Source organism: Hemitrygon akajei, unplaced genomic scaffold, assembly GCF_048418815.1.
Source record: "Hemitrygon akajei unplaced genomic scaffold, sHemAka1.3 Scf000090, whole genome shotgun sequence".
Classification (NCBI taxonomy): Eukaryota; Metazoa; Chordata; class Chondrichthyes; order Myliobatiformes; family Dasyatidae; genus Hemitrygon; species Hemitrygon akajei.
In genome coordinates, this window is record NW_027331976.1 from 2326072 (window position 1) to 2352268 (window position 26197).

The 26197-nt window shown below is 46.4% G+C and overlaps 1 non-coding gene across 1 annotated transcript; it reads right to left on the reverse strand.

The window, feature by feature from the left end:
• Positions 1 to 10301: 10301 nt before the first annotated feature.
• On the reverse strand, positions 10302 to 10374 carry trnak-uuu (transfer RNA lysine (anticodon UUU)). Its single transcript has one exon. It is a non-coding gene; the product is annotated as a tRNA-Lys (tRNA).
• Positions 10375 to 26197: the final 15823 nt, after the last annotated feature.

Below are 26197 nucleotides of genomic sequence, written 5' to 3' on the forward strand. Positions count from 1 at the left end.
ACTGTTGACCTTTGTTCAGTTGCGGCCGATAGTCGACAGTATTTGCTGCGATCCCCTCTCATGGCAGTAATACCGAACGTGGCGAGTGACCCTCTGAAACTGAGACACTAAAGACGTAATTTGATCTCAACCTTGAAACACCGGTGTTTTGGCCATAGCTTGAAAGATTTAATTGATTCGACAATCTACAGAAATTACACGGTTAAGAAAGTTCCAATGTAAAGCTGTCAACAGATGACAATAATTTACGGCAATATCAACCTTTGATATAAACTGTAAATAAAACTGATCTTGAAGCGGCACAATAATACAAAAGACCAGCGGAGACCCGGAGGAAACTTTTAAGACAGAGTTTAAGTAGTTTACATAGTTAAAATAATATTAAAAACCTTCAATGAATACCGTGCGGTAAATCAGAGCATCCACTGTAATGTGGCGATGTAGCTGTTGAAAACAGGCAAATGGAATGTTGCAATACATTTGTCTGTTTTATAGAACGTAGAAGGATTGAATGTAAGAGCAGGGTGGTTATGCTGCATCTGTACAGGGTACTGGAGAGGCCACACCTGGAGTACTGTGTGCAGTTCTGCTCTCCTTACTTGAGGAAGGATATACTGGCTTTCGACGCGGTGCAGAGGAGGTTCACCAGGATGATTCCCAGGCTTCCAGCCATGATCTTATTGAATGGCGGAGCAGGCTCGACAGACCAGACAACCAACTTCGGCTCCTATTTCCTATGTTCGTATAAAACGTTACTGCTCCTCAGTCAGAGTATTACGTTTAAATAATACTGCAACCCAGAACATGAGAACCCATCCATTGTACAGACTTCGATCCAATATGTGGTTAATCTATACACCTTCTCAAAACAATGCATTCCTCCAAATCTCAGAGCTGTATTTATTACACCACATTGGATAAATTGGAAGGGAAGGGATAATGAAGTGGCAATCAATCCAAAAGAACTTTCCTGCGCAAAGTTCTGTCTATTTACTTTTACAGATGTTCAGACTAACCATTCCACTGAGCAGCAACTTGTGTCACGGCCTGAAAACTGCGTGGCACTTCCAGCTACGTGGCGGCAAAGGCTATGTTAGGGGGAATATTTACCGAGCGAACACGCCCTCGCGCAGCATAGAGGGAACAGAGATTCAAAATATGATTTCGATCGGAATGATCACTCTTAGACGACAAAGTTAACACGATCATACATACAGTAGGTCGGGAAGTCAAACTTCACCTTGAGGTTCAGACTTCAGCAACCCATCAAGTTAATGAGAGACTTTATAACAAACATGTTCCACACTCCAATCACTGTACGCCACTCGGACAGATCCACCACTCATTTATACACTATAGACAACTTTGTAATGGCCAGTTTTTAAACCAGCCTATATTTTTTTTGGAAAGTGGAAGAATATCGTGATACTCGACAGAAATCAAGCTGTCACCAGAATTGTCCCCTGTCCCCGAAGTTCTCTCAAAAATAGTGCTGAAGCTGCAAACTCTGTACTCTCCATGGTTCTGAAACATCACACTCGGTACTATCCATGGTCCAGAAGCTGAACGCACTGTACTATCCATTGTCCTGAAACAGCACAATCAGTACTGTTCATGGTTCTGAAACATCACACTCGGTGCTATCCATGCTTCTCCTACTCTCGGGTTGGCTCCTATGGCAAATGCCCCTATGCACACCGCTGTCACTCTTTAACATGCGAACCTCTCTCCAGTGTGCAAGTTCTGACTTTGAATTCTAATTTATCCACAAGTATGTCCCTCTGCTCTGCACGATTGTTTCTGCGTTATGTGGGAATTATAACAGTGCATGTATCGACAGACCCCCATGTCGGATTTAGTGTGGTGAAAATATGTACAGTGATTATTAGGTAATCTTCATTTTAATTTATATTCTAGCCCAATCTGTCCGTAAATGAAGACAATTGTTCAATTCCAAAGTTGCATAATTCATCGGTCCGATCTGCATATTGAATGTAACAACTTCGGATGAGTAATCTTCAGTTCATGAATCAGAAAGAAGCAATTCTGCCGTATTATTCACAGCTATGCATTACAAAAACTCTTCTTTTATCCGTCGCTGACTGCCTGCCTGTCTAATTATCTGTCTGTCTGGCTATCAGTCTGTCTGTATCTCTCTCTCTGTTATAACCATATAGCAATTACAGCACGGAAACAGGCCATCCCGGCCCTTCTAGTCCGTGCCGAACGCTTACTCGCACCTAATCCCACTGACCCGCACTCAGCCCATAACCCTCCATTCCTTTCCAGTCCATATACCTATCTACTTTTTTTTAAATGTCAATATCGAACCTGACCCTACCTCTTCTACTGGAAGCTCGTTCCACACAGCTACCACTCTCTGAGTAAAGAAGTTCTCCCTCGTGTTACCCCTAAACCTTTGCCCACTAACACTCAACTCATGTCCTCTTGTTTGAATCTCCCCTACTCTCAATGGAAAAAAGCTTATCCACGTCAACTCTGTCTCTCCACCTCATAATTTTAAATACCTCTATCAGGTCCCCACTCAACCTTCTACGCTCCAAAGAATAAAGATCCAACTTGTTGAGACTTTCTCTGTAACTTAGGTGCTGAAACCCAGGTAACATTCTAGTAAATCTCCTCTGTACACTTTCTATTTTGTTGACATCTTTACTATTCTTCAGTGACCAGAACTGTACACAATACTCCAGGATTTGGCCTCACCAATTCCTTGTACAATTTTAAAATTACATCCCAACTCCTATACTCAATGCTCTGATTTATAAAGCCCAGCATACCAAAAGCTTTCTTCACCATCCTATCCACATGAGATTCCACCTTCAGGGAACTATGCACCATTATTCCTCGATCATTCTGTTCTATTGCATTCTTCAATGCCCTGCCATTTACCATGTATGTCCTATTTGGATTATTCCTACCAAAATGCAGCACCTCACACTTATCAGCATTAAGCTCCATCTGCCTACTCTTCTAACAGGCCTAAATTGCTCTGCAAGCTTTGAAAACCTACTTCACTGTCCACAACGCCACCTACCCTAGTATTATCTGCATACTTACTAATCCAATTTACCACCCTATCATCCAAATCATTAATGTATATGTCAAACAACATTGGACCCAGTACAGATCCTTGAGGCACACCACTAGTCACCGGCCTCCAACCTGACAAACAGTTATCCACCACTACTCTCTGGCATCTTCCATCCAGCCACTGCTGAATCCATTTTACTACTTCAATATTAATACCTATAAATGTCCACATTTTCCTGACAATCGGATGATCGAAGCAATAACACGGCAATCCTGGCATCGCAGTACGAGTCTCGTTGTCTTACTAATTATTCCGCCCTCTCTGCTGCTTAACTTCTTCATGTATTGACACAGGACGGAAACAGGCCCATCAGCCACGAGTCCTTGCAAGCCATCAATCAAACATATTCCTAGGCTAAACAAACACAGATCACATTCTTACATTTCCATTCGTTCCCCTTCCATTTACCAGCAGTAAAGACAAAATATTGCATGGAGAAAATGGCGACCGTGGCTGTGCCAACAATTGGCGTTGTGTTCTGTTTAAAAAAAAAACCCTTTTCTTGAACATGTGATTCTAGAGCAGGGTTATTTTAACTTGCTGTCAGGTGCCAATGGATAGATGATAAATATAATTCGCCCAAATCATTTTTTTTAGATATTTACATATTAGAGATTTTTTTTTAAATTCGATGTTACCGACCTTTCCGATTTCATATTCAACTGATATCATGAAAAAAAAGGCTTAAATCTTTATCAAAAGGGTTTAACAGCAATCATTTATGGTATGATTATGAATATACAGCCAGATATATCTGATAAAATTAAAAACGAATGGGAGAAGGAACTTCAACTTTCTCTACCTATAGAGAAATAGGAGAAAATTTTACAAATAAAAAAAATCCTGAGTAAAAAAAAATAAATCTTTACATATCATCATCCGGAATGTGGATATAGATGAGAATAACAACGGGCCCATCACCGATCCCTGGCGGTACAACACTGGTCTCAGGCTTCCCAGAAGAAAAGCAACCATCTACTACCACACTCGGGCATTTCCCCTAAAGCTGATGTCGAATCCAATTCCCTCCCTCATCAGAGCGATTCGCAGATACGTTTACTAATTTTACTTTGTTTTCTAGTGAATCCGTGATCCTAACCCAAGGGAATTGTGTCCCTCTCAACCCAGCTGCATCACTAACTACTTGGTGACCATGGCAACGGCAGATCTGTTGACCGTTATCTCTGAGATCATCCCGGGCCATTCACCTATTTCGCAAAATGTAGTTTTCGGCTGGAAAATGCTCGGTGAAATTTAAGAAAAGAGCATTTTCACTCTCCCTCCACAGTCCCGCCGCCTTAACAAGGACAGAGCTCCTCGTCTCCACCCCGTCCGTTCCATGAGCCCCGTATCCAACACACCGAAAATTTAACTCCACAAGATTCACAATTTCTCCTTTGTCTCTCCTGCTTGTGATGTCCTGAAAGAAATCTCACAGATGATCGGGCCAGATATCCCGTTAAGGAAACCATGCCGGCCTTGGCCCATTTTATCATGTGTGCCCCCACGTACTCTGAGCCTTCATCTTTTAAAATCAACTCCAGCATCTTCCCAACCATTGAGATTAGGCTGATCTGCCAATCATTTTCTTTCCTCTGCCTCCCTCGTTTCTTGAAGAGTAGAGTGATATTTACCATTTCCAGTCCTCCGGGAACGAGTCAGAAGCCAGTGCTTCTGGAAACATCATTAGTAATGCCGACACAATCTGTTGAGATACTTCTTTCAGAAACCTGTCCATCATGTTCAGGTGTCTCATCTGCTGTCCGACCAACCAGCGTCCCATGCATATTCATGCTAGTAATGGCAATTGCCCTCACTTTCCCCCCTGACACTTTCAAACTTCCGGCACACTGCTACTGTCTTCCACAATGAAGACGGATGCAAAATACTCGTTTAGTTCATCTGCCATTTCCTTGTCCCCTAATACTCCCAGAAACTGTCCTTCCAGGTGAAGCAACATTTCACATGAAAATCTGTTGGAGTTGTCTACTATATCCGCTGATCCCGATGTGACCTCCTCTACATTGTTGAGACCCAAACTAGATTGGTGGACCACTTTGTCGAACATCTTCGTTCCATCTGCAAAAGGCAGGATTTCCGGTGACCAAACATTTCAGTTCCAGTCCTCATTCACATCACATTCCCACATGTCGGTCTGTGGCCTCCTCTTCTATCAGGATGAGGCCTCTCTCGGACTGAAGGACCAACATCGTATATTCCGTCTAGGTGGCCTCCAAACTGACGTCGTGAATATCGATTTGTCCTTCAAATTGTTCCTCCTTCCCCTTCCATCTTCACTTCCCCACTCTGCCTCTTCTCCTCACCTTCCTGTTCCCTTCCTCCTTCGCTTTCTCCCATGACCGACTCTCGACTTCTATCAGATTCCCTCTCCAACACTGAACATTTTCCACCAATCGCCTCCCAGCTTCTTACCCTGGCATCGCCCCACCTTCCTTTCCGCCCCTGACGAAGGGTCTCGGAACGAAATGTCGATTGTTTATTCATTTCCATGGATGCTGTCTGACCTGCTGAGTTTCTCGGGCACTTTATATGAGTTGCTCCGGATTTCCAGCCTCTGTCATATCTCCGGTCTTCCTGTTTAAATTGTATATGTTCAATAACATGTCGCCTGTTTTAAGTTGGACGGTGCAAAGTAATATCGCAGCTTAGTCGCTAGTTGGTCCACAGCAGACAACCTGGCGTCCTTTGCTGCATCGAACATTTAATAGAGTCATACAGTCTTACAGAATGGAAAAGTGTCCTTCGGCCAAACTCGTCCATGCCGACGGCATTGTCCGGCAAGCTAATCCCATCGGCCCCGATTGGCCAAGACCCATCTAAAGTTCTCCTGTCCACACACTTATCTCGATGACAATTAAACTTTCGGAACTAACCACAATGGTTGTTAGCTTACACCGCGTGTAATTAGGGTGGTAGGTATTGATTGTTTTGTGAAACTGGGACAACATCTATCTGATTATTTGGAACCCGGAGACGGACTCGCATGTGATGCCTCTTCGTTCCCCTGAAACGCACGGTTCACGCGCTTCCCGCCCTCGCTATAAATTTATTGACAAATTCCTCACAGCACTGGGTAACATTATTTTTAAAGAGTCCTGCCTCATTTATGACGTCCAAAAGTCTAGGAAACTACCTGTCCGGCACCACCGATGTCTCGATCGGAGGTTTGACTGACAGCGCATTGTGGCAAATATTCCGGCCACAGTCCAGCTCAGAGTTGTTCGGCCCCACAACGTCTGTGCAACCCCTGATGCAAATTGAAGACAATCGCGCCTGTCCAAAACTCTCCGATCTGTGCCTGGGCGTGTGTCTGCTCTAACGTGTCCTGAGCCAACTTACTTCAGCTATCTCCCCTGGCACCGCGTCGCTTAAACGCCATCTATAACTGTTGCTGGTGACACAACACCGCCGTCAAGGTAAATTGCCCTCTCTGTCCAAATAAAAACATGCCCATATATCTCTTTTAAACTCCAGCTCCCGACCCCAAACCCTAAAGCTGTTGACAATTGCGTGCTGTGAATCTGAAAAGCCTAATCTAGATATTCCTTACGGTGTCTGATTCAACTGTTGATTGATTTTCAGCCGAGACGTTGGAGCAAAGCAGAAAGGGAAACGCCTTCCCGATGTCTGTGCAGAAGTTATTGATACACTTCCAGGTCGAGTCGCTTGTAATGAAGGCAAAAAGGATGTCACCGTTTATCTCGAGAGGACCAGGATACTGAAGCAGGGGGGTAATGCTGAGGTTTCCTCCGGCACTGGTGAGGCCTCAGCTGGAGTATTATGAGCAGCTTGCGCCCCTTATTTAAGAAAGACTTTGGAGAGGGTTCAGGGCAGAATCACCAGAACGATTCCGGGAATGAAAGGCTTACCGTATGAGGAGCGAGTGATGCTCTGGCCCTTCACTCGCTTGAATTTAGTCGGATGTGCGGAGATCTCATTGAACCCGATCAAATATTGAAAGGTTTGGACACGCGGATGTGCAGAGGATGCTTCCTGTGGTGGGAGAGGCTAGGTCCAGAGGACACAGTCTCAGAATAAAAGGACGTCCAACGAACTTCCCTCCAGTTTCAGCACATCCTTTCTAAGTCAATAGACCCAAAACAGCTCGCAATACTCCCCAAGTGAGGCCGCACCAGTGTTTTGTGAAGTCTCGACGTTACATCCCAGCTTCTATATTCTAGTCCTTTCGAAATCAGTGCGAGCATTGCGTTTGCCTTCTTCATCACCGGCTCAACCTGCAAACTGACCTTGATGGAATCCTGCACAAGGACTCCCAAGTCCCTTTGCACCTCAGGTTTTTGGAGTATTTTCTCTCCATTTAGAAAACTGTCAACTCTTTCATTACTTCTCCCAAAGTGTATGGCTATGCACTTTCCGGCACTGTATTCCATTTGTCACTTCTTTGCCCATTCCCCTACTCTGTCAGTCTTTCTATAGCTCTCGACTTCCTCAACACTTCCTGCCTCTCCACCTGTCCTCATATCCTATACAAATATTGCAACAAATTCATCAATTCCATCATCCAAATTATTGACACATAACCACATAAGAATCGGTCCCAACACAGAACCCTGTGGAAATCCCGTCGTCACAGGCAGCCAATCAGAAAAAGCTCCCTTTATTCCCAATCTTTGCCTTCAGCTAATCGGCCACTGCTTTATCCATGCTAGAATCGTTCCTGTAACGGGCTGGTAGCTCGTTAAGCAGCCTCATGTGTGGCACCTTGTCAAAGGCCTTCTGAAACACAACAGGGGAGCCCTAATGGAGACAGCGTGTGATTTTATTTCGGCAGCGTATCAGCTGTTTAAATCTCTGGTCTATTCCCACCCAAAGAAGACACCACGGGTAACTTAGACAAAAATTGAGCCCAGAAAGTCTTCCATCAATTAGAAGAATATAGAGTAGCCGCCAAAAAGCATGTGACATTTGGTAATTCAGATATTTTGACCGCTTTGGATAACAAAGTGGTTGGCTGAGCACAGTAAATGTTCACTGCCTCCCAAAACAGCTAGTTTTATTCAGGGTTCCAGAACTCTAGTTTTCATTTATTAAAGAAACAAGAAGCGCATTCAAACTTGAAGAAGTAGAAAGGACACAAAAGGAATTAGACTATTTAAGAGAACGGGTAAAGATTTGTCAGGTGGAATACAATGTCGGGAAATATCAGGTCGTGCACTTCGGGAGAAGAAATTAAAGAGTTGACAAAATAAGCCACTAGCGAGTGCCCATCATTGGTCCTCTGATTACAAATGGAGGAATAAAGTGAAAAACATCTCTAATGCTAACTTTTAATTTAATGCTGTTCAACAGATTTCTGTGTTCTTCCGATGAATCAATCTTCTGTCAGACAGGAAGCGGCTTTTGAGGTACAGTTACTCAACAAGCCAATTAAAGCTTCTGCACTTCTCTATATTATCTCTAAAACTCTAAACATTTCGGCCAATCTTCTTATTCCAGTAGTAAGATGGGTGTTGCACCTGCGGGGGGCGTACAGAATCAACGATTACAGGCTCAAGATGAGCGGTCGCTATGAATAGAGATTTGTTTTCACTGCAAGTGGCGAATTTTGGGAATCCACGTCACAAACTGTGTCTGTGGAGGCTCAGTGGATAAGCGCGTTAAAGAACAAGAACGGCAAGGATTACACACTAAGGCAAGCAAAGGGATATGAGGGAAAGGAATTGCAAGCGGCCCTCGAGTAAAGGTGTAGGCATCTGTCCTAAATGTGTCTGTCAAACTGTCCTTGCAGAGAATACCGTCCCACCCATGCGTCAGCCCGGTAAGCCACTTTTGAAACCTCACCAACGGCACCACGCTCTCCCTGTAATGGAGCGCTCGGAGCTGTACACAACACTCCCAGTGCGGCCCGGACAAAATTTCAGAGAGCTGCAACGTTACTTCTCGATTCTTGCATTGAATGTCCCTAGCGGTGAAGGTTATCTTGTCCATCTCCATTTTCATCCAAGTCATTTATAATACATCACGAACAACAGGGACTCTGTCATCGATCCTTGCCAAACATTGCTGTTCACGGACACCCAACATCCCACCAAGACTTTGCATCAGTCAGCGCACAGAGTGTGGATTTGGGGAATGTTATGTTGCAGCTATATAAGATATTTGGAGGTTGAGATAGGGTGGGCTCATGCAGGCTTTCGCCCTCCCCCTCTTGCTGGTTTAGACTAGAACTAGGTGTCATGGGTTGCGGGTGAACGGTGAAATGTTTAATAAAAACACGAGCCCAAATTCGTCACTCAGGGTGTGGTGCGAGTGTTGATCCAGTTGTCACATTGAAAGGACGTTTTGTGTAGGAACATGGGTGAGAGCGGTTTGGGGAACAATGGTTCGTGGGCAGATGGATGGGGCGAGACAGAAAACCAGAGGGTGTCGAATCGGTAGAACCGTTGCCTCAGTCGGCTACGGAAGCGAAGTTACACGTCATATTTAAAGCAGAGGTTGATAGGGCCGTGTGTCTTGTGTCAAATTCAATTTTATTTCAGTAATGTATAATCAATAATCTGGATACTCATTAGAGTGGAGTTCGGGACGACGCGGCCTGTCGGCTCACTGCAGATCCCAGTGACTCTCACAGTGGAAACATGCACATTGGCTGCACAAATCAGACTAGAGAGCGCGGGAGTTGGGATGTTAAAGTGAAATTGTATAAGACGCTGGTAAAGGCCCAATATGGAGTGTTGTGTGCTGACGTGGTATGTCAAAGGTCAGCCAGATACATGCGCCGTGTCCTCTGGACTGGCAATGGATGAACTGAATCTGAAATATAGGGTTAATACCAATGTGAGTACTTTCTGCATAATTACACTGTATACTAAATCACCCACTGGAAATCAGAGTCACGGGGACCGGCACAGAAACAGGCTTAGACCATTTAGTCCGCACCGATCTATTATTCTGACTAGTCCCAAGGACTTGCACCTTCAATTGCCCCCAGCACACCCTCTCCAGCCATGTACTTACCCAAAATTCCCCAAAGTGCTAAAACCGAACCCGCATCCATCACTTCCGCTGGAAGCTGGTTTCACTCTCTCAGCCCCCTGTGAGTGAAGAGTTCCCCCGGACATTTCAATGCGTTTGGAGTGGAAAAGCTGTCTGTCAGTGGATGGAACTGAATGCGGTGATGAGGAGACAACCTGCGATATAAAGTGAGCGCCTGAACAGGGACTTGAACCCTGGACCCTCAGATTAAAAGTCTGATGCTCTACCGACTGAGCTACCCAGGCTCTGTTATACTGGAACCAATTACACTGGAAACACACACACACACACACACACACACACACACACACACACACACACACACACACACACACACACACACACACACTCACTCACACACACACACACACACACACACACACACACTCACACACACACACACACTCACTCACACACACACACACACACACACACACACACACACACTCACACACACACACACACACACACACACACACACACACACACACACACACACACACACACACACACACACACACATCTGTCTCGATGGTTTCTGCATTACGTTTTTTTCTGCAATCGATTTCCAACGTTTTTAGACTCCATGTATTTCATCGCAAAGATTAAGATAATTATCCTTCGCTGAAACATTCCAAGCCTCAAATTGGACTGTCAGGGGCTGGGATCCAGGCCTGACCTGCACGGAAAAGATATTTACGGCAAATTGAAGAAGTCAAAGTGAGTGAGTTCGGGAGATCGGACAAGCAGGGATGGAAGAAGGAGGGAAAGGGTCTGATGGACGAAGCTGCATTTATTTCAATACAATTAGACTGACGGATACGGCAGATGGATTCTGGCCATGGATCAGAGCACCGGACTGGGATATCAGAGTGACAGATATGGCAGATGTATTCAGGTCGTGGATCGGAACACGGGACTGGGATATCGGAGTGATGGATATGGCAGATGTATTCAGGTCGTGGATTGGAACACGGGACTGGGATATCGGAGTGATGGATATGACAGATGGATTCAGGTCGTGGATTGGAACACGGGACTGGGATATCGGAGTGATGGATACGGCAGATGTATTCAGGTCGTGGATCGGAACACGGGACTGGGATATCGGAGTGATGGATACAGCAGATGTATTCAGGTCGTGGATCGGAACACGGGACTGGGATATCGGAGTGATAGATACGGCAGATGTATTCAGGCCATGGATCGGAACACGGGACTGGGATATCGGAGTGATGGATACGGCAGATGGATTCAGGTCGTGGATCGGAACACGGGACTGGGATATCGAAGTGATGGATACGGCAGATGTATTCAGGTCGTGGATCGGAACACGGGACTGGGATTTCGGAGTGATGGATATGACAGATGGATTCAGGTCGTGGATCGGAACACGGGACTGGGATATCGGAGTGATGGATACGGCAGATGTATTCAGGTCGTGGATCGGAACACGGGACTGGGATATCGGAGTGATGGATACGGCAGATGTATTCAGGTCGTGGATCGGAACACTGGACTGGGATATCGGAGTGATGGATACGGCAGATGTATTCAGGTCGTGGATCGGAACACGGGACTGGGATATCGGAGTGATGGATACGGCAGATGTATTCAGGTCGTGGATCGGAACACGGGACTGGGATATCGAAGTGATGGATACGGCAGATGGATTCAGGTCGTGGATCGGAACACGGGACTGGGATTTCGGAGTGATGGATATGACAGATGGATTCAGGTCGTGGATCGGAACACGGGACTGGGATATCGGAGTGATGGATATGACAGATGGATTCAGGTCGTGGATCGGAACACGGGACTGGGATATCGGAGTGATGGATACGGCAGATGTATTCAGGACATGGATCGGAAAACAGGACTGGGACATCGGAGTGATGGATATGACAGATGGATTCAGGTCGTGGATCGGAACACGGGACTGAGATATCGGAGTGATGGATACGGCAGATGGATTCAGGCCATGGATCGGATTACGGGACTGGGATATTGGAGTTATAATACAATCACGGATAAAGAATGAGCAATACTGACAGGTCATCGTTCCAGGTTACAGGTACTTCACTCGTGATAGAGGTGGAGATGATGTTGATTATCATGATCTAATCCAGGTTAGGCAAGTCACTACACAACTATTAATTAATCAAAACTTGCACTCTATTGACTCTACGTAACCATGTTGACCCTGGCAACAACTCAAACATAAATTCTACTGTTCCCTCTGTAGCAGAAATTTCTCCAATTTATAACACTGAGATAGAAGATCTCCCATTGGCCAAACGATGGGTTCTTCTTCTCCCAGCATCTGGCACGGGGGAATCCTTGCGATAGTTAGTCTCCGGATTTGCCGCTGTTTTGCTTTCGAAGCCTCATCTTCTTACACTCTGCTTATCTGTTTAAAAGTTGAGCTTCAATCTCATTGACTCTGCCCAATCTGGCTAATATGTGTCAGCTTCCCATTGGCTCTGCTCATTTATTTGGAAATGATCTCCAGATCAGCAGACTGTCAGGATTATCAATCAGTTCACTTTAAATCGCTTTGATACAGCTACTTCTGAGCAGAGCAGTTCACAAGACAGTTCACAAAATGGAGGATACAGAGCAGCTTCACAAAATGGCAGCCTCCATTCCTTCAGCCACATGGCAAGAACCAAGACAATCGGTTTGTATACTTCCACTCTCCTTGACCCATTCGAGTTCAGTGTTCTCTTCCATATTTTAATCCTTCCTGGCCAACTCTAGGAGAGTGAAGGTTGCGTTTTTGATGAAGTGGAACATCGTGGGAATACGTCTGGAGATTGTCCAGTGAGACTATCTGTCAGAACTGAGAAGGAGTGGATGAACGATTTGATTGGAATGTGCTATCGTCCCCGCCGCACCCGCGATGATCAGAGACAATCAGTGGAGTCCTACCTACCTCTGCTGCGTCTTTTAACAACTTCCTACTCTATCCACGATTCCAGTATGTTTCTGTGGCTATCGCCTGCAAGCATACTAATCAACCATCTACAGCTTCGTCCAAGTTGTGTGTAAGAGGCACCGGTACAGAAAGTAAGTTATACTAATTCGGTGCGGGGGCGGGGAGGGTGAGGGTGCTCTGATGAGAGTGTTTTACCTGCAGTTCATTCGGATCAATAGATTGTATGAACATACCAAATGAAATATATGGATGTTGCATTAGTCAGAGTAGTAATTCGGCTTGTTAACGGACGCTGGATGGTCGTGATATATCAAATTAGTTCCACGGTCCACGCAACCCCCTTTCAAATTTACAACTTTAGAAGTCACGTGGACAGGTATTTGTACAGGAAAAGTGTAGAGCGATATTGAACCCGCTCGGGCAACTGGAAACGGCTCAAACGGGTCCCTTGGATGAAATGAGTTGAGCGGCCAGTCATTCTGTGCTGAACCTCCCTTTGATTCTATAACCATTCGCAGCCGTGTGGCCTGAGGGAAACCTCGGCGTTTGGAATTGCAGTACTAACTTATTCCTGCATCTCTCTGTTCCTTTTGGAAATGCAGTGGCTGCATTTATCGAACTGCAATCCCTAAGAACGTGTCCATCTCGCAAAGGATTGTGGCAGATACTCATCCGGGTATAAACGACTTTCCAAAACGTCCAACCATCCGGCATGTGTGGATAACGTCACTGACCGCAACTCTGAACTGACCCCACAACCTGGAGACCCAACTTCCAACGACTCCAACATCATATTCTCAGTATTATTGATTCATATTTTTATTTTTATTTGTTCTATTTTGTCTTCCTTTGCACGTTGGTCTTTGTTTATGTTTAGTTTACATTAATTCTATTGTATTGCTTTGTTTTCTCCTGAAAGAACACTAATCTCAAGACGGTGTAGGGAGACAGTTATGTCCTTGGATACTGAACTTATTTTGACTTTGACTTTAACCACATTTAGTTCTTTGGTATCTGCAGCATAAACTCCAGACATTCCTTGTCCTCTATCCTCTTTAATTTCCAGATTACAGGAACACAAGGGAATGGGAACAGGGATGAGCCACGTCTCTCCTGCCAAGCTGGGCGGATTAGTTTACAGGACTTGAGGCGACAACAGCAGGCGGGTCACTGACCCTGAAACAATATTCTCATGGCTGGAAGAACGTTGCTCTAAATACTCTCTCTTAAATGTGCCACATTTTCCACTCTTTGTAGTTTCGCAATTAACTCTCTGAATCAAGCAAATGAAAATCCCAGCAGGGAATTCGCCCGGCCGATGTTTTATTTTTAACTCGCATTTCCAAAATCACTATTTTTAACTGTTGAACCTTCCATGTCCCTGTGGGAATCTCAATGGCTATAAAGCCTTCTGCTCTGAAGCGCCCCGAAGTTTCATTCGGAAAGGGTTACCTGCAGGTTGGACACCACTTCACGCACGAAATGCTGTATATCTATTACAGTGTTGAGAAAATAGTCTATGTTATCATCGCCGTCATCGGTGTTCCTGGTAAGTGAACGCACCATTCAATTACTGTTACTCCGGGTGTGATTTTATAAAAGTTAACACAGAAACGGTAAAGACAAGAACTAAAGCAATACCTGGAATATTTCTCTCGGTTTTAGTCACCTCGTTACGGAAAGGACGTGAAAGCTTTCGAGAGGATGCAGGGAAGATTTACCGGGATTCTGCCTGGAATAGAGTATCCCTTATAGGAACGATTGTGTGAGCTAGGTGTTATTTTTTCCCCCCTTGGAGAGAAGGACGATCAAAGGAGACTTGACAGAGGGGGTGCAAGATGAGAAATGGCACAGAGCAAGTGGATATTCAGAGACTTTTTCCCAAGGTGGAAATGGAATATACGAGGAGCAGAATTTTAAAGTGTTTGAGGGAAAATGCAAGAGGATGTCAGAGCTAATTTCACGGAGAGCGGTGACTGTGTGACACACTCTGCCAGAGAGGATGATAGAGGCAGATACACAAGGAGTGTTTAAGAATCCCCGGGCTAGGCACAAACATGAACGAGAAATGGTGGGCATTGTGAGAGGGAAGGGGAGAATGATCTTGCAGTAAGTTAAAAGGTCGGCACGACATCGTGGGCCGATTGGCCTGTATTGCGTAGAAATGTTCTACGTTCAATTTTATATTCACGATTAACCGTGGCAGGCCGTTCCACATACTCACCACTCTATACAAAAATGATACCTCCAGCATCCCCATATATTTCACAACAAAATAGTTCTTGCTGCTATGTCTGTGTGAAGTATATCGTTCTGTTGGAGAGGGAGGAAATGAGAGACTGAGAAAGCGCGGGTAACTGGTGATCATTTAGCCTGGGATCAGCCATAGGTGTAGAGTTCGCTTCTTTATAAGGAAAGAGCGCACAGATACCTGGCAGAGACTAGAAAAGGCCAGCGTTGCTGTGTGGGAGGAAGGTCATGTCTGACAAGCCAGTGTGCGCGTTGACGTCATAACTCGTGGGAAAGCGCATCACTCACGTACAAGTCACTCCGGCGCAGCAAGCGGTGACACCGTCCCCGTCACGTTGTCCCTCATTGAGGGAACTTTTCACAGCAGGAGGATGGCATCTTAAATGCATCTGAAGGGACCCTCGGCAAAACTGTTCCATAGGACCATAAAACCATAAACTATAGGAGCAAAATTGGGCCGTTTATCTCATCGAGTCTTCTCTGCCATTTCATCATGACTGATCCTCATTCCCTCTCAGCTCCAATGTGCTGCTTTCTCCCCGGATCCCTTCATGCCCCGGCCAACCGGGAATTTCGATCACGATGGGCAGAGTTCCTGGGTATCCACATCTCTGAAGTTCTACCCTACGCCCAATATTTTGATACAATTACGATCATATTTCACGAGTTTGGGGAGATCTACTACGTCACCAAAGATTTGTATAACATCCGTAAATGTCTAAAGAGTACATAGACCGTGGAGAGCATTCTGACTGGCTCGACTGGCTCCATTACTGTCTGGTTTTCGTCGCGGGTGGGTGGGTGAGGGGGCACGGCACACATTCGGGAAAGAAGCTGTAGAGTTGTAAACCCGGCCAGCTCCATCACGGGCACCAGTCTGAACACCAGCGAAGTTATTATCAGTATGCGATGAGTCCAGACGGCGTCATTCATCATTAAGACCCCAGCACCCAGGACATTTCCCGCTCTCTTTGCTATCATCGGGGAGAAGGTACAAGAGCCTGAAGACACACAATCCACTTCAGAGATTGTCGTTTTGTGTGTTCAGAGATGCTCTTCTGCACACCGCTGTTGTAACGCGTGGCCATTTGAGTTACTGTCGCCCTTCTGTCCGCTTGGAACAGTTTATCCGTCTTTATCTCACCCCCGCCCCCCATAACGGGGCGATTTCACCCACAGAACCGCTGCTCGCTGGATGTTTTCTTTCCGCGCCATTCTCTGTTGTTGTGCGTGAAAATCCTCGCAGTACAGCAGTTTCTAAAATACTCGGTCAACACCAGCTGATCATCAACAGAGCCTCTCGACCATGTCTGCATGTTTTTAGACGCTTAATGGCTGATGAGAAATTTGTGTTAATAGGCAGGGGTACCAGTGCCCCTAATAGAGTGGACACCGAGTGTATGTTGTGTGCTCTAACGCGAGTTCATTACTTCCCCCGTTCTGATCCCTGCTCTCTCCCTCCAGTGAATTTAGTGGCGATTGCCATCCTGTCCGGGGAAAGTGCGGTCTCTCCACCTGCACCACTCGCTACCTGGTCGCCATGGCGGCGGCGGACTTGATGCTGATCCTCACCGAGGTTATTCTGTACCGGATCAACTTCCATTATTTCCCGGAGTGCTTCCTCAACATAACCCCGGTGTGCAGTGTCATCACCGTGCTGCGTCGCTCCGCCGCCGTCTGGTTCACCGTCACTTTCACACTCGATCGGTTTGTTGCCATCTGTTACCAGCGGCTGAAAATAAAATATTGCACCGGGGAGACTGCGGCGGTGGTCCTGGGGACAACCGGCGTTCTGCTGTGTCTGAAAAATGTCCCTTACTACTTCACGTATGTACCGAGAGTGATCATCGACAATGGGCCGCGGGGCTGCTATCCAATGATCGCTTTCTTTACCGAACCAGGCTGGATGGGGTATGACTGGTTCAACACGGTTTTAACCCCGCTCTTCCCTTTCGCTGTCATTCTGCTGCTCAACGCTCTGACAGTCAGGCACATTTTGGTGGCCAGCCGGGTCCGGAAGGGGCTGCGGGGTCAGAGGAATGGGGAGAACCGCAGCGACCCGGAGATGGAGAGCAGGAGGAGGTCTATAGTTTTACTCTTCACCCTCTCCGGCAGCTTCATCCTCCTGTGGCTGACGCACGTCGTGGAATTCGTCTACTATCAGATCACGGGGACGGCGGGGGGCCGGGACGAACGACTCACAGTTCATCTTTACGCTGCTCGGGTTTATGCTGCGGACCGTCAGCTGCTGCACCAACACGTTCATTTACGCGGCGACGCAGTCCAGGTTCCGGGAGCAGCTGAAGAGCGCGGCCGTGTATCCGGTCACCTCGCTGCTTCGGGTCATCGGCGCCTCGGCCACCTGAGCGACCCCGGGATCACCTGCCCGGCCCCCGGGCTTCTGAAGGCCCACGCACCGAACAACCGCAGCAAAGTGCGGGGAGGCCAGTCTGTCCTTGGCAATACCTGGAGAACACAGCACAGCACAGACCCCTCGGCACACGATGTTGTGCCGACCTTTAAACGTACGCCAAGACCAACCTAACCCTCCCTCGCTACAAACAAGAGAAAATCTGCAAACGCAGAAAATCCGAGCAACACACACAAAATGCTGGAGGAACTCAGCAGGCCAGGCACCATCTATGGAAAAGAGTACAGCCGACGCTTCGGGCCGAAACCCTTCGACATGACTGGACATGTCTGTCATTTCTGTATGTAGCTGTGAGCTTCATAAGTTCCTCTAATATATCTGCCTCTACCACTACTACCGGTACGCACACACCAACCACTTCTGACATTCGCCCCCCACCCCAGCCAAACTTTCCTCCGATCGAGCAGTTTACAATTATACCCCTTCTGCAAGCCATTTACACCCTGGGAAAAGTGTACTTACCCACCGACTCGATCTATGCCTCATCATCTCGTACGGAACTCTTAGATCCGCTGCCCTCTCGGTGGGGAGATGAGTCCCGATCTCCATTTTATGGTCTGATAGAGAAGGCCGAGGAGTGGGGCTGAGGTGGGGGAAACGGATCAGCCATGATTGAATATTGGAGCAGACTCGATGGGCCAAATGGCCTAATTCTGCTCCTGTGCCTTATAGTCGTGTGCTCCTGTGGTCATATACGTCATGTTTGTAAATATCTTGACGATGTGACCCCTAGGTTTGGAGTCCACTCCGAGACCATAAGACATAGGAACAGAATGAGGCCATTCCGCCCATCAGACCTGCTCCGCCATTCCATCGTGGCTGATTCATCCCAATCCCATTCTCCTCATTCCGTTCACGCTCTTTCTCATCAGGAACCTGTCAACCTCCGGTGAAAGTCGGGACCACTTTCCATCGTATCGGGACATGTTGGACTTTGAAGGGTGTCATTGACATCCCGCCTCACGGTGGGTACAGCACAGAATGATCGGCCCGGTCTCTCATCCTCCGTTCGGACAGACAACTGGCGAACAGACCGGCTCGCATCCTCGCCATGAAACGAACACCTCTCCATAGATAAAACGGTGATACTGCGCACCGTGGGGTCTCACAAAGGCCCTGTGGGTCTGCGCTGGGACTTTCCTGTACGCATTCCCTCTTGCAATAAAGCATGGCCTCCCACATGTCTCCCCAAGTGCTCGCTGCTTCCGAATCCTTATCAGCCCGGATTAAGGGTCTGGTTAGGAAGGGATAACTATTCATTCCTCTCCATAGATGCTGCTGCCCGACCTGCTGAGATCCGCCAGCATTTAGTGCGTGTTACTCTGGGTTTCCGGTACCTGCAGAATCTCTTGTGTCCCTGCCTCGTGTACACGGACACTCCGGTCCCATTTCATTTTCGTGACCCATTTCCCTTACGTCATTAATAATCTGGTTTCTAGTTTATAAGAATGAAGATTAACCTCTCAGTTATCACCGTCCACATCTGGTACACATCTGCCCGTTCACCAGTCCTGAATGGACCGTATCGGAGACGGTTTGTGTCCTGCTCGCTGCTCCCCATCCCACCAGCAACGGTGCAGTTTCATACCGTCCGCAGACAGGCAATGTGTCCACAACATGACCCGGTAGTGGAGCGGTTTGCGTCCTGCTCACTGCTCCCTATCCCACCAGCAACAGTGCAGTTTCATGCCGTCCGCAGACAGGCAATGTGTCCACAACATGACCCGGTAGTGGAGCGGTTTGCGTCAGGCTATTCGAGCGGCCGCTGTAAGATCGGGACTCAATTTCCACTGCTAACCGAAAGGAGTTTGTACGTTCTACCCCGACCGACTGGGATTCCTCCGGGTAATCCGGTTTCCTCCCACATTGCAATGACGTACTGGTTCGGGTTGATGAGTTGCTGGCACGCTATGTTGGTGCTGGACACTTGCGGGCTGTCCCCAGCACAATATTCACTGATTCAATTTGACACCGATGATGAATTTCACCCGAAGTTTAGATGTCCACGTGACAAATAAATCTAATCTTTAAATACTGCACTGAAGCTTCAAAGTTATCGCCGTACACAGTGAACAACTGGGCTGGGGACCGAACCCCGCGAATTCCAACTTGTCACTTCCTTCCACCCAGCAAAAGGCCCGCATCTCCCTCTTCCCTGCTTCGGCTCTGTCACCTGACAATGCCCCATATGGGTTGGTATTCAATGTCACAATCCAGGCGAAACTCCTTTCGGGAGACTTACCAAAATCTTTTTGAAAGTCCAAATGCATTAAACCACCGGCTCTCCTTTAACATTTCACCCTTAACCCATGACCTCTGGCTCCAACCACAGTGGAAAAGACCTGCTTCCACTAACCCTGTCTATACCACTCATAATTCTGTACACCTTGGTTGCTCTAATTCCCCGGGTTTCTCGGTTCCTTTGTGAAACTACGAGGTTACGTTTCCCACACTCTGCTCGGCAAGAACGTCTCCAGAGATCAGAGAAAGTTGGAAGATGGTCATCCACTCAAACACTATTTCCCATGGTCACGTTCTGTAGCTTGCTTCGATGTAGAGAGTATCACACTCAGGACACCTGTTCCTATCGATAGAGCTGAATTTCAGTAATACAAGAACACAGGAGCAGAAATTGGCCACACAGCTTCACAACGATTCCCATCCATTCCAGTTCTACGCCAGTCCACATCCCTCATAGAGTTATAGAGTGGCATTGCACTAGAGAACGGAAACAGACCCTTCGGCTCATCTAGTCCATGCCGCCCTTCTGTCTAGTTCCACCCACCCGCACTCGGAACATAGCCTTCCCCACCTCTTCCATCCACATACCTATCCAAAATTCTCTTAATCGTTATAATTCTACCTGCAGCTCGTTCCAAGCTCGCCACAACCTCTGGATGAAGACGTTAAACTTGAATATTTCACCGTCCACTCTAAAGCTTTGATCTCGAGTTGTCGTCTCGCCCAACCTGAGGGGAAAAGCCTGCAGGAATTCGCCTTGCCTGTAGCTCTCATAATTTTGTATTCATCTAAATATCTCCTCTCATTTTCCTACGCTCCACTGACAGAAGTTCTAAAATGTCTCATTCAGGGGGCTCGTCCGGGATTTGAACCCGGGACCTCTCGCATGCTTGTAAATTCAGACCCAAAGCGAGAATCATACCTCTAGACCAATGAGCCCGTTCTATATTTATGACATAAAACTGATGTCTTTCACTTACTCAATCTCCTTCCTCAACGCATCACGTGGTAATTTTACCACCAAATTAGTTCAAAGAGCAAAGACCAGTACAGCACACTACAGGCCCTTCGGCCCACGATGCTGTGCCCGCCTATGTAAACCTACTCTGCCAGCAATATGACAATTCTCTCCTACACAGCCCACAATCTGCTATTTTCACTACATCCACCTGTCTATCCAAGTATCTTTTTAATGTCCCTATTGTGTCAGCCACCAGCATCCCGTCAGTGCGTTCCCAGAACTCACCACATCGTTCAAAATAAAAACAACTTACCACTCACCTAAACTTTCCTCCACACATCTTGAACGCGTGTCCTTTTATATTGGCCGCTGTCACCCTGATGAAAAAGGTGTTGTTGTCCACCCTGTGTCTCCTGTAATCTTATACACCGGCATCACGCTCTGTAGCTTTGAAGAGAAATGCTCCAGCTCGTTCAGCCTTCCCTCACAAGACGTGCTCTAATCCAGGGAACATCCCGCTGAACGTCCCCTGCACCTTCTCTAAAGTATTTTTAAACGTTTTTCCCACACCTCCCCACAGACAGTTATTCCGCTCAACCGTTCTATGTAGAACCACCACCGCTCCCCGAAGCGCCCTCTATCTTTCACCCCAGTCACTGCACCACAATGAAAATACCGTAAACCACATTTCTATCAAGTTGTTTACATTGTAAATACACGCTGGTGTCTTTGTTATTTATGCACATTCTGTTCTAAATCCGTACTGTAATCACGAACGGTATTTATATAATTGTTTACGCTTTATCACTGGTAAATGTTGTTTTTGTTGCATGCCATCCCAACACACCACCTCAGCTTACGAATACACGGAAATGTATCGGGGAAAACACTGATCCCTAATCCCTGATCACTGACGTTTCCTATAACGGGACGAGCTGCACTGAACACAATACTCAAGTGCGTTCTAACTGGAGTCTGACAGAGTTACGATACTTCGCGGTACTTGACCTCAATCTCTGACCAATGAAGGTTAGCGCACCACGTGACTTCAGAACCATCCTCTCAACCTGCGCCGAATGTGTAACATGGGTCTAGTGTTGTTTGGGTGTCAATTATAGTTGTCCCAATTACTGGTGAGAATCAACGGTTAATTATTCCCTTCTTCTCTATCCAGCGGAAGTTTCGAAGAGTGCACAGTTCCTTTAAAGCAAACGGACAAAACGAACAGCTGGGGAACTGGAGAGAAGAGAATGGTTAATGGAGCATGGTCAGCGTTGGGGGGGGGGGGTCGAGATATACAGTATCCATTTACTCTGCATTGTAAGGCGGCCAGCACCTCATCTTTTGCAACGGGCGTATGGTTAAAGGCAGCACCGTCTTCTTCCCAGAATTTCCTTGCTTCCATATATCCTCCATGCTAAATTCAGCTGGGAAGTATTCATCTGACACCTCGCCCTTTCCTTCGGGCTCCACACAGACGGCCGGACAGAGCCACTCACTCTTTGATCATGCATTTTCCGCAATATATTTATACAATCCCAGAGGATTCTCCTCTGCCTTTCCTGATAGATCGGTGCCGTGCCCTCTTTTTACAATATATTTATATAATCCCAGAGGATTCTTCTCTGCCTTTCCTGATTGATCGGTGCCGTGCCCTCTTTTTACAATATATTTATATAATCCCGGAGGATTCTCCTCTGCCTTTCCTGATTGATCGGTGCCGTGCCCTCTTTTTACAATATATTTATATAATCCCGGAGGATTCTCCTCTGCCTTTCCTGATTGATCGATGCCGTACCCTCTTTTTACAATATATTTATATAATCTCAGAGGATTCCCCTCTGCCTTTCCTGATTGGAAACCAGATGTCTATTTACCAGAAAATAAAATCAGCCTGTTCTCAACCCTAAACCTCGGCAAACCCCCGGCTAATCGCTCTCAAATTGGCCCCGCACGAAATTAACACCTTAACTTGTGAAAAAGCCCTAACCTTCTGCAGAACTATTTTCAGCCTGGTGGAATTATGGTCACTGGTCGCAAAATGGTCTTTTATTGACTCTTCAAGGCATTTGCACTTAAAGATAAAAGATAAAGATTAGCGTCATTTGTCACATATCATATAGCAACTATTAGTGGGAAGATAGAGGATCGGGAAGCTGTTAAAAACCAACAGAAAGCAGCTAAAGAGATAAAAGATGAAATACGAAGGTCAGCCGGCTGATAATATCAAAGATGATACCGAATGTGTTTTACTTTCAGATATAAACAAAGTTACAGAGAGGTGAGAGTGTATATCGGACCACTGTAAAGTGACACTGGAGAGTGAGAAATGGGGGAAACAATGAAATGGCGGACGAACTTGATAACTATCCGGCACCAGGCCTCCCGGTGGAGGAGACTAGCAGTATTCCAGAAATCCGAGAGAGTTTGGGGACAGAAGTGAATGAGGTTTCCATTACTAAGGAGGAGCTGCTTGGGAAGCTGAAGGTTCCGAAATTAGACAAGTCACCCGGACCTGATGGACACCCCAGATTTCTGAAAGAGGTAGCTGGAGGGATTGTGGAGACGGTAGTAATGATCGCTCAAGAATTGCCCTTAACCTATGACCTCAAGTTCCAACCTCTGTGGAAAAAGCCTGCTTGCATTAACCCTGTCTATACCCCTCATAATTATGTACAACCTGGTTTACTCTTATTCCCTGGGTTCACAGTTCCTTTATCAAACAACGAGGTTACGTTAGCCACACTCTGCTCGGCAGGAACGTTTCCAGACGTCAGAGAAATTTTGGAAGACGGTCATCCACTGAAATACTATTTTCCATGCTCACTATCTTTATTTCGTTCCAATGTAGAGAGTATGACTACTAACATTTGTTAGTATTTGACCTGAATTTCAGTAACACATAAGCAAAAGAATATGGGGCAGGAGTTGGCCACCAGCTTCCCAACACTTCCCACCCACTCCATTTATATCCTGACCCAAATCCCGCAATGGATTATAGAGTCAAAGAGCACTGCAGAACAGAAGCGGCCCTTCGGCCCATCTAGTCCATACCAGCCGTCTGACTAGTTCCATCCACCCGCTCCAAGAACATAGCCTTCCAAATCCCTCGCATTCAAACTTCTCTTAATTGTTACAATTCAACCTGCATCTCGTTCCACTCTCGCGATATCCTCTGAGCGAAGACGTTGCCCCAAAGATTCCGCTTGAATATATAACTTTTCATATTCAACCTGTGACTTCGAGTTGTCAATCTGAGGGGGAAACCCTGCTGACGTTGACGTTATCTATATCCCTCATAATTTTGTTTACCACAAAACATCTCGCCTCATTCTCCTGTGCTTCACTGAATGAAGTCCTAAAACGTATTATTCAGAGGGGCTCGTCCGGGATTTGAACCCGGGACCTCTCGCATGCTCGCAAATTCAGGCCCTAAGCGAGAATCATACTACTAGACAAACGAGCCCATTCAATGCTTCTGAACATAAAACTGACACCTTTCACGTTCTCAATCTCCTTCCTCAACAAATCTGGGAGGTGTTTTATGTCTGACCTTGGAAGACAGGACCAAAGTAGAACAAAGAACAAAGACCTTGTCCAGCACACTAGGGGCCCTTCAGACCACCATGTTTTCTCCACCTATGTAAACCTACGTTCCCGTAACTATAACTCTTCCCTCCTACACAGGCCATAATCCGACAATTTAACGCTCACCTGTCTACGTAGGTGTCTTTTAAAATTCGCAGTTACAAACGCGTCTACCACACTGTTCCAAAACCCACCACACTCTGTACAAACAACTTATCTCTGACATCTTCTCTAAACTCTCCTCCACTCACCTTGCCGCTACCTGCAAGGAGTTTGTACGTTCTCTCCATTTCCGCGTGGATAATCTGATCAACTATTTTAGTTAGACCTCCCCCACCTCCTCTATCTATTACCTCACCCACGTCACTGCACCGTCAGCATCTTAAAACGCCTTTTTATATTAGAAATGCATTTTATTCCATATCCGTACTTTAACCACTAACTACATTTTATAACATTCTTTATTCTTCATCATTGCTGAATGTTGGGGTATTTCTTCGTGTGTTTTTCTTGTTGTCGAGCACACCACAGCAAATTCCTTATAGAGTAATGTGAACGAGTCTTAGGCACATATAAATAGCTCGGAAGCCTAAGATTTTTGCACAGTACTGTAGTAATTTTATGTTTTGCACTTTACTGCTGCCACCGAAAAAACAACAAATTTCATGAGATATGTGAGTGATGACAAACCTGATTCTGATATGGGTCTCTGTTGTGGACTGAGAGTGGGAAGGAGACAGGGAAAGTGGAATCATGTTTGGGAAAAGTGGAAGGGAGATGGGAGAGAGCGGGAAGCACCAGTGAGACATTCGGTGATGATCAATAAACCGACTGCTTGGAATCAGACGACCTTGCCTGCTGCCTCAGTGCTGAGTGCCTGCACCTACGTCACTCTGACCCCGGAGCTCCTTCTCTACCACCCGTCCAACACTCCCTCCCGCGGCGCTCCACCTTCACCATTCCCAAGACCCTTTCCTCCCGCCAAATCTACCAACCCGTTCTACACTGCATGTTGACAAATACAGTACTGGGCAGAACTCTTAGGCACTTGAGCTGTATATCTGTCTGTGACTGAGACATTTGCACAGTACTGTATATGCTCGCGCGCGCTTGTATGTATATTTTTTTCCTGTTCGGCCACGTATTTTCAATCCTTCTATTCCCTTCTCCATGCTCTGTCTGACCCCACCATTATATGCCACAAATACAGCTATGTCCCAGCATTCGGAGATAACCTAAAATTATTCCGCAGCTTTGAGAAATTTATGTGTTTAAGATCACCTTTGTTTCATCTGATATTGCGGGAGATGTTCTGGGCTGGAAACGGTTAAATGAGTGTGTTTGTTCAGTGACTGTAATTAATGACGGTCTCACTGGAAACCGCTGACGTTTGGGGACTTTTCCTTCTCTCCAGTTCATCAGTAAATATGGCTCTTTTCTTCCCACACTTCCGTGAGATCATTTCCATCGGCACTGCCGGGACAACAGCGCCGCCCCGAGGCAGAGCGTGGTATTACACGTGAAAGATATAGCTCGGTTCTGCATTCTCACTGCTGTGGTGCTTGTTGTTATATCCAGGTACTGATGCTATAAACCACGCATTTGGTCCTTCTGTACACTCAGACTGAGATGTAGCTATTTTTTCTCTTTGCTCTGAAT